This window comes from Nyctereutes procyonoides, unplaced genomic scaffold (genome assembly GCF_905146905.1).
Source record: "Nyctereutes procyonoides isolate TBG_1078 unplaced genomic scaffold, NYPRO_anot_genome, whole genome shotgun sequence".
NCBI classification, from domain to species: Eukaryota; Metazoa; Chordata; class Mammalia; order Carnivora; family Canidae; genus Nyctereutes; species Nyctereutes procyonoides.
Window position 1 is genome coordinate 61563962 of NW_026575126.1, and position 8692 is coordinate 61572653.

An 8692-nucleotide genomic window follows, 5' to 3' on the forward strand; every position below is an offset into this window, starting at 1 on the left:
ACATATCTGCAGCGGGACAGCATCGGTGCCTCCCAGGAGAAGATGGGCTGTGCTAGCTGATCCCCACACATCTAGGAGCAGTTCATCTGTCCTGTCTGTCCCTGACAACATAAAGAGCCTGGTGCCCTGCCTGGCCCTCTGCCTCTCCAGCTCCTTTCAGGTGGCTATTTTTCTATTGCGAAGCTGAGTACCCATAATGAAGTCTCTCTTAGTCTTGGGGGGTCTGTGAGGCAATGTGTTTAGGGACCAGGAGAGCAGGCCCCCACCCCATCCCCCTGCAGGCCCAGGAGCAGGAGCCTGAGTCAGTGGGAAGGAAACATTGCCAGCACTAAGGCCAAATACCTTTTCTGTAGGAGTCATTTTTTTTCTTTAAAATCACACCACATCTAAATTTCTTTACATTTACACTAATAACTTTATCTCTCAAAATTATAATTGCTGTTCTTTTTGGGACAAGAGATTAAATAAGGCGGACACATCACAGTCTCCTTTTCAGCATTCTCTAGGAGACTGGACCTCTCCAGTGACCCCATGCTTTCCCTCACCGTTCAGAATCTTCAGGACCCTGGACTGTGGCTGCCACCAACCTTGAGCCATCCCTTCCCTCCCACAGCCCTGCTCTGCTGGTCTGGGACCTGCTATGCTCCACATCTGCATTCACAAGGGAGCTGGGAGGTTCCTGTGGCAGGAGCTGAGAAGTGCCAACCAGGCCTACTGCTTGCACCCCAGTGGTCTGGTCTTTCTGGAGACATCTGGGAAAACACTGGTTCTTGGGATTCCTAAGGTGGGAGAAGGCTGGTCCTGGGGGCATGCAGCCAGTCCCTGCTCAGGACAGAGTGTAGGTGGTGAGGTTTACCTCTACAAATGTGGAGACCAGGCTGGGCTCTTCTCACCCCCAGAGTAGAGATAAAAGATTTGAGGGCTTCGTGGGACAGGAGTATTTGTCCATGCTGCTTCTGAATGGAGCCCCCCAAGAAATACACAGGGATTGTGTTTGTGACATGGGTGCAACTCATGATGCCCAAAGATGTCAAGTGGGGCTGGTCGTGGGAAGTCTGTGCAGCTCGTGACAGTCCTCACAGGCCACCTGGCCACAGCCAGCCTCTTCTTGGGACTGGCCCAGGAGACTGCACAGCTGTGCACCGTGGAGCCTGGAGGGAAGGAAGGAACAAGGGCTTCTGATCACTTTTCCTTGGAGTAAGTAGGCAGCCCATATGACCCCTTTCAAGTCCTATCAGCAGCTGCAGGAGTTTTCCCCACCAATTCTCTGCCGTCCACATGGGCAGCCTTGCTTTCAGGCTGTAATTAAGGAAAAAATAAACATTACTGGAGACATTACAGGATGTGACACTTGCTGCCCTCTTTCTGAAGCTGTAAACGTGATGGATGACCCATTGTTGGATTATTATGAAAGATGAACTAGCTTATGAATTTCAACAGAACCTAAAATATCATCAATGAGCACCGTCAGCTTAATGGTTCATAAACCAGCTGCTTAATTGTTGTGACACAGAAGGTCGAGAAAGATTGCCTGGCCTTTTTCCAAAAGAGGTTAGCCGAGAACATGGGTTTTCTCAGTAGCCTTCCGGTTCTTTTTCCTTCATGTCCTACAGCCAGTGCCCTAGAGACTTCCAGAACCTGCCTTCTATGTGGGACATGTTTTTCTTGGGCAGCAGCATGGTTGTGCACTTGGAGCCAAGTGCAGGTGACCAGGCTGGCCAGGGCTCAGTTCACATGGAGTTCAGGGCCCCACGGGCAGGTGACACACTCTGTCAGAGGACACAAAGGTTACAGGTGCCTGTGAGTGTACAGCACCTCTTGGGCACAGACTCTCCCATGGATCCGAAGCCTGGGCACACAGAGCAGTGATTGAGAGAACGGGCTTGGAACAGGACAGATCTGCCATGAACCTGCTGCATGACCTTAGGCAGGGGTGATCACGCCCACTTCAGAGGGCCATCAGGTAGTACAACATAGTGAGATGCCTAGTGTGAGAATGTGCATAAACCCAGCCAGTAGGCAGGTGGCAGTGACACACATTCCTCTTCCAGGCTCCTCTGGCTACTGGAACCCCTAGTTCTGTTTCTGTTTAAACCTCAGCATTATAAGCAGCACAGAAGGCCTGTGATAGGAGGGCAGGGTCTGCATGGCAGAAAACCTGGGTCCAGGAGATCTTACCTGGTGAGCCCAGGGCTCACCTGACTCCAAGAGGTGAGCAGCCAGATGTGGAACCAACTGAGGAGACCAGAGAGGTGGGACTTTACATTAATCAGGTGGGGGAGGGGGACTCGTGAATGAAGGGTGGACCAAGTCAGGGGATGTTGAGTCAGAACCAAAGACAGGTGCTGTGGATTTCCTGGAACACAGGAGAGATGTGTCCTGAATATCAAAGCAGCATGGTCAGAGCGATCAGCTGTTGTTCCTAGACAGCAGCCTGGAGACTCACAGTCACCACAAAAATCGAGATGTGTTAGAGGATGCTGAGCAATGTTGTACTGTAGGGGAGATGGGCCTTGGGATAATCGCGAAGGTGGTCACTGGCACTTGTTATTCCCTATCATTTGGTTCAGCTGCATCAACAGGAAGCCAAAATAACACTGGCTGCAATAAGCCAGAAATGCATTCTCTTTCTGGTGAAGGAAGCATGGAAGTTAACATTCCCTGCTTGTATGAAATTTGCTGTGGGGTCACTAGCGAGCAGGAATTCCTACATCCCACTGTGTGCGGCTTCTGTTCTCCCTTCCATAGTGGCTCCAGCCTTCATATCTGGTCACTCTTTGGCTTCAAGGAGGCCTCCAGAAACTCTCAGACACCATTCCTCCACAACCTAGATGCCCACCTGCACTGACTGCAAGGGATTCTGGGAAATGCATCAGTAATTCAGGTGGGAGAAGAGGGTATCGATATTGCTTGTGATGTTGGGATATAATAAAAAATATCTGTTTTGGTCTTCATGCCCAGGTCCTAGCCAGAGCTCCTAAAACCTTCGTACTTTCCTAAGTGGTGATGGTGCCAGCATCTTTTGTTCTAATATTTGAACTTTGACCCTAGCTCCCAGCACAGAGCTCCTTGGAATTTCCTGGGTTATTGGAACATCTTTTGTTCCAATGAGGTGGCTTTTGGTGGGTCCTGGATAGTCATCAGAAAGACCAAACCTTAATCAGAAGCTTGGGACTTGAAGCCCCATGCCCCACTCTCCAGAGAGGGCAGAGGGGCTGAAAATGGAGTGAATAATCGATCATTCCTGCGTGATGAGCCTCCATAAGAACCATGATAGAACAGGGTTTGGAGCACTTCCAGGTTGGTGAACATATCCACCTGCAGGGAGGGAGAGCACCCCAATGCCACGAAGATAGAAGGTCCTATGATCGGGACTGTAACGGACTTCATCCCGTGTGCCCCTTCATCTGGTTCATTCATACCCTTTATCACATAATAAACCAGTAAATGCTCATACGTGTTTCCCTGAGCTCTGTGAGCCACTCTAGCAAATTACTAAACCCAAGGAGGGGGTCGTGGGTTGTATAGTGGTCAGACAGAAGCACAGGTGTCATGGCTTATGACAAAGGCCGGAAGTGAGGGCAGCCCTGTGGGGTCAAGCCCCTCACCTGTGAGTGTGCATCGACTCTGGAAGACAGTGTCAGCACTGAACTTAGTTACTAGATGCCCAGCTGCTGTTGGAGATCTGGTGGGTGTAGGCAAGCCCGTGGGGTCAGTGCTACAGGTGAGGGGGTCTTCTGGACATGGACTGGGTGGACACCCCCGTGTCACAGGCCTCTCAGTGTTTCCTCTTCTCTCTCCCTCTCTGTTTTGTTTTGCTTTTGGCTTTTCCTCTGATGAAGTAGAAGGCCCCTGAGGGAGGCAAGCAACCGATTAGCAGGTGCTGGGTCAGAGCAGCAGAAAGAGGAAGGTAGGAGGCAGCCACAGCCATGCTGTGCAGATGACAACAATTCTTACCAGTGGAAAGGTCAGGCCAAGGAGAGGGGGTCAGAAGTAGAGGGATCCTGTGAACAGAGCACAGGATCCACTGGCAGGATAGGTGTGAGTGGACCAAGAGGGGATGGTGCCTCTCAGAACAGCTGCCACTTACTGCAGAGGAGGACTGTGGCAGGCCAGGCTGGGGTAACATGTGGGAGAAGGCCGTCAGCATGCCTGTAACCAACAGGACACAGCACTGGCAGGGGGTGTGTGGATCTGAGCCCATGAGGAGGCTCCTCAGGGGCATGTGAGTGCAGGTAGCAGTGCTGCAGGGGGAAGGCGGTGCAGGGCTAGGGCCCGGGGCTCTGATGCCCAGGGCTCTGGGTAAGGGAGCCAGTGAAGCCAGATTAGAGCAAACCACACCAGGGATGTGGAGAAGGGAGGAACCAATGTGGGGGGTTTCAGAAAGGAATGAGATCCATGGTAGGGAGGGTGGCGGAGAGGGACCTCATGGTCATGGGCGAGCCTGATGCGTGGGTCTGTATGAGGCATCGCGCTCGACCTGAGTAGCCTTTTACTCCTTCGGAGTCCAGCCACCAGCCTGGTCAATGACTTTTTAAAAAATTGTTTAGAGACGCCTGGGTGGCTCAGTGCGCTGAGCGTTTGACTCTTGGTTTCAGCTCAGATGGTGATCTCAGGGTCATGAGATCAAGCCCTACATTGGGCTCTGCAGTGGGTGTGCAGTCTGCTTAAGATGCTTTTTCTCCCTCTGCCTTTCCTTCCTCTCTCTCTCTCTCTCAAACAATAAACATTTAAAAAATTAAAATACGTTTAAAGAAATACTCTGAAATCCCTTATCCAACTGTGCTTTTGGCATGCATGCCCGACACAAGGTGCTTCTCACCCTCTTACTCCCACTCCTGCTAACATAGTTATGTTGTGTTACTCAGCTGTTAGGGAACAGTTAAAACTAAACTATTTATTGCCCTTTTATTCAGGAAAGGCCTATGAAATATGAATTCTAATGACAAAGTTTTGGTCATCAATGCTGTTCACTTTCAGCAAATATTCAGGTCTCAACAGACTTCCTTCATTATGCGGTGGCCTGCTTCTGACACCCATTCTTATCTCAAACTGGACCCATTGGAGGCGCCTCTCAGAAACGCACACAACGTGCGTGATGAAGCACAGACTTGAGGGGATCAAAGGAAGAGGAAATATCTACAGAATGACGTGTTTCTCCTGGATTCCCACCCGGCTGCCAGAGCAGGCCTGCCTGTGGGGGTTGAGTCCTGTCACGGCGCCAGGACGCTGCTGGTGTGGTGCTCGGCCTCAGATCCGTCACCTGGGTTTCCCAAGTGCGGCCCCAGAGGTGCTGGCAGCGTGCGCACACTGCCTGCACAGAGCTGCCTCAGGGCTGGTGGGGAGGCCGATGGGGCAGCAAGCTCCCCTCCTTCTCCCTCGTCCTTCATCAGATGAGAAGGCATAGAGATCACACACAGGGACCAGAGCAGCCAACGTCACACAGAAGATTTTATCCTTGCTGAGACGGGATGCTCAAGGGAGATGTAGACTCCTAGGACCTGCCCGAACCCACAGAGAGAGCCCATCGAACAAGCCCCTTCAGTGAATCCCAAGTGCATTCAAGCTTGAGAGCCACAGCTTCTGAGTAGTGACCAAGGTCACTAGAGGTCAGGGAGGCTGCACCTGTTCCGGCTGGGTGACTCAGGCAAGTTCCCTGCCCATTTGTCCTAGTCCATGCTAGCTGCTCTAATAAAAATACCACAGCCCGGGTGGCTCATAGACAACATCTATTTCCCAAAGTTCTGGAGGCCCAGGATCAAGGAACCAGCATGGTCGAGTGAGGGCCAGCTTCTCACCATACTCCTCACTCGTGGAAGTGTGGGGAGCTCTCTGAGTCCCTTCTGTAAGGACGCTAACCCCCTCTGAACACCAGTGCATGGGTGTTAAGAGTTACCACATGAATTTGGGGCACACAGGAGCATTCAGTCCAATGCACTGCCTAAGCCTCAAATTTCTCTGAGGCAAACTGGAATAACATCTCTCTTACATGTTTTAGAACTAAAGATTCTCCTGGTTCCAAGTAACAAAGATCAAAGCCAAACTACACTAGACAAAATAGAAGTTAAAGCATAATAATTTTATTGGCTTGGGTCATTGAAAACTTCCTAGAGATCCGAACTGTGACCCTGGGCCCACTCTGTGCATCTGCCTCACTCAGGAAGCTCCACACAGACAGCAGCGAGGCAGCCCTGGGCTTGTGTCACTCTTGGAGTTGGTGACCTCTGCCCCCAGATGTGTGTTAATGTCAGCCTGGAAGATGGTCTCACTGCAGACCAAGCGCGTGGCCAGAGGGACCAGGAGCTCTGATGGGCCAGGAGCTCCCCCAACGAGGCGCCCCCAGATCCCACTAGGCGGCACGGACAGAAGAGCTGGCCCAGGGCTGCAAGGGTCGCAGCTGTTCTCAGCACTGCATGATTTCCACGCAGGATTGCTGGAGGGTTTGGTGCTGCTCCCTCGGAGCCCTTGGAGCCCTCAGGCCCTGCAGACGGGCCTGGTCACATTCACAGGTCTACGTGACAGTGGCATTCCCAGGACACTCGGGCCTGAGTGGGAGATGCTGGAGCAGACTCTCACACTCACTTCTGATTCTAGTGGCTCCTCAGGTAGGTTTCTCGTCCCTGCTGGATGTGGGGGTAGGTACTGGGAGTGAAGGCAGAGACCTCCCGCAAGGGTAGGCATTGCCCCCTCCCCTGACGCCCGCCAGAGATGTTGTACTGGCAGCCCCTGGAGAAGGGTTCACTGAGCAATCTTTTATTCTGCGAAGTAAAAATTAAAAGCCCAGATCCCTGTTTACAGGAAGGTAAAAAAAATCATAGTTCTCAATGACAGCAAAGTAGTCATTTAACTCGATACGAGCTGTGTACTTACAGTGTCTGAATGTTTCCTGATGGAAGCGTTTTCCAGGGCATTTCTCTCAGCTGCCGGTTCTGTCAGCCAGCCACACAACAAGCTAACACCCAGGGCAACCCCGGTGGCTCAGCGGTTTAGCGTCGCCTTCAGCCCAGGGCGTGGTCCTGGAGTCCCGGGATCGAGTCCCATGTCGGGCTCCCTGCATGGAGCCTGCTTCTCCCTCTGCCTGTGTCTCTGCCTCTCCCTCTCTCTCTCTCTTTCTCATGAATAAATAAATAAAATCTTAAAAAAAATAAAAAGGAAGCTAACACCCACCTTGGAGGATAGTTCACAGGGATGTGGGAGGAGGAGAGCTCTGCTGCCCAGCACCACTCCGACAGGAGCGAGAAGACACCACCTCTGTCGGCAGCAGCACCTGCTGGGGCCCATCCCCGAGAACCGGGTCCACCAGCACGCACCTCAACTCTCTGGCAGGCAGATTCCCAGGGCTCAGGAGCTGAATTTGTCACTGGCCCAATGTTCTCCTTCGTGGTGCCACCCACACGGGCATCTCTTCCTGGGGCCTGAGCCCTTTGCAAGGACTGTGTCCTGTGTGCTCTGAACAGACAACTGTTGCCAGTGGGGACTGGAATTTCTCGGGGGACATGAGCCCCTCATTTTACATTGCCTTCAACTCATGGGATCCTTAGAGTCATGACTCCAAGGCAAAGCTGGGGGAACTACGAGTTCTTCAGCAAACTGAGCAATCGGCTCTCAGCCTAACAGAGCCAAACTGGGTTCCAGGAGCAGGTTTTCTTTTTTTCTTTCTTTCTTTTCTCTCTCTCTTTTTTTTTTTTTTTAAGAGCAGGTTTTCTTAGAGGAAACTATGATCCGCTCTGCCTCCCCACCAGAAGAGATGACAGTGGTCTCCCAGCTGTGAGGTTAATTTGTGGAGGACTCTCAGCTCTGGAGTTATAGCACACATAGATGGCAGTTGTCTGGAGCTTCACTGCATGGCTGGAGGACTTCCCTGTGCCCCAGACAGGACTCCCCCTCTAAGGGACTAGAGATACTGCTTCTGGTCATGTGCCATGTGTGTCTTCTGACCCCCTCCATCTCCGCCCCACCCCTGACCCACCCTCTTATAGGAGGCAACACGCCAGCTGGGAAGGATCCTGGCCACTGCCAAGCCTCCAGCCCAGTCTGACTGTTCCCATAGTGTGGTGCTACTCGGTCTGTCCCCCTTGGTGGAGCCCCTCAGCACCACCCCCGGGGTGTGACAGGGCTGAGCAGCCTCCCACACAGGTGGATTAAGTGAACATACTGGGCCACAGCAGGTACCTTTTAGCCCAGAAGACAAGCCAGCGGTTTTCAAACTGTTGTGCTCAGAGAGCACTTTACAAATCAGAAATATTGGCAGGCATCATAGGAAGGGTTAAGCCAACCACAGAAGTTGACCCCATGCACCACCAGGCTTCTTTGGCATAGAGATGTTTATAGCCTCCTCTCGGGTGTTCTTGAAACCAGGGCTTCATATCAAATCATGCCACTAGCTTCACACCATCTGCTCAGGCGAGGTGCTGTCTCAACGGCTGGCGGCCACACAGCACAGCCCAGATATAACTCTTGAAGCCTGAGCAAGGGCTCCCACCTCTGAGAGTTCAGGGGCTTGGGCGGCAGGCAGGGTGGTCTGCTCACACAGTGCTGGCCTGACCATCAGCAGCGCCACTGCCACCGCGGGGCATTGCTTCACCCCCAACCGCGTTGTAGGCACCAGGAGGGTTCGACCGCTCTCACTGTACTGTCACCAGTGGGAACCATGTGGGCCAGGTCTGTGGGCTCTCTGTGACTGGCCACCCTT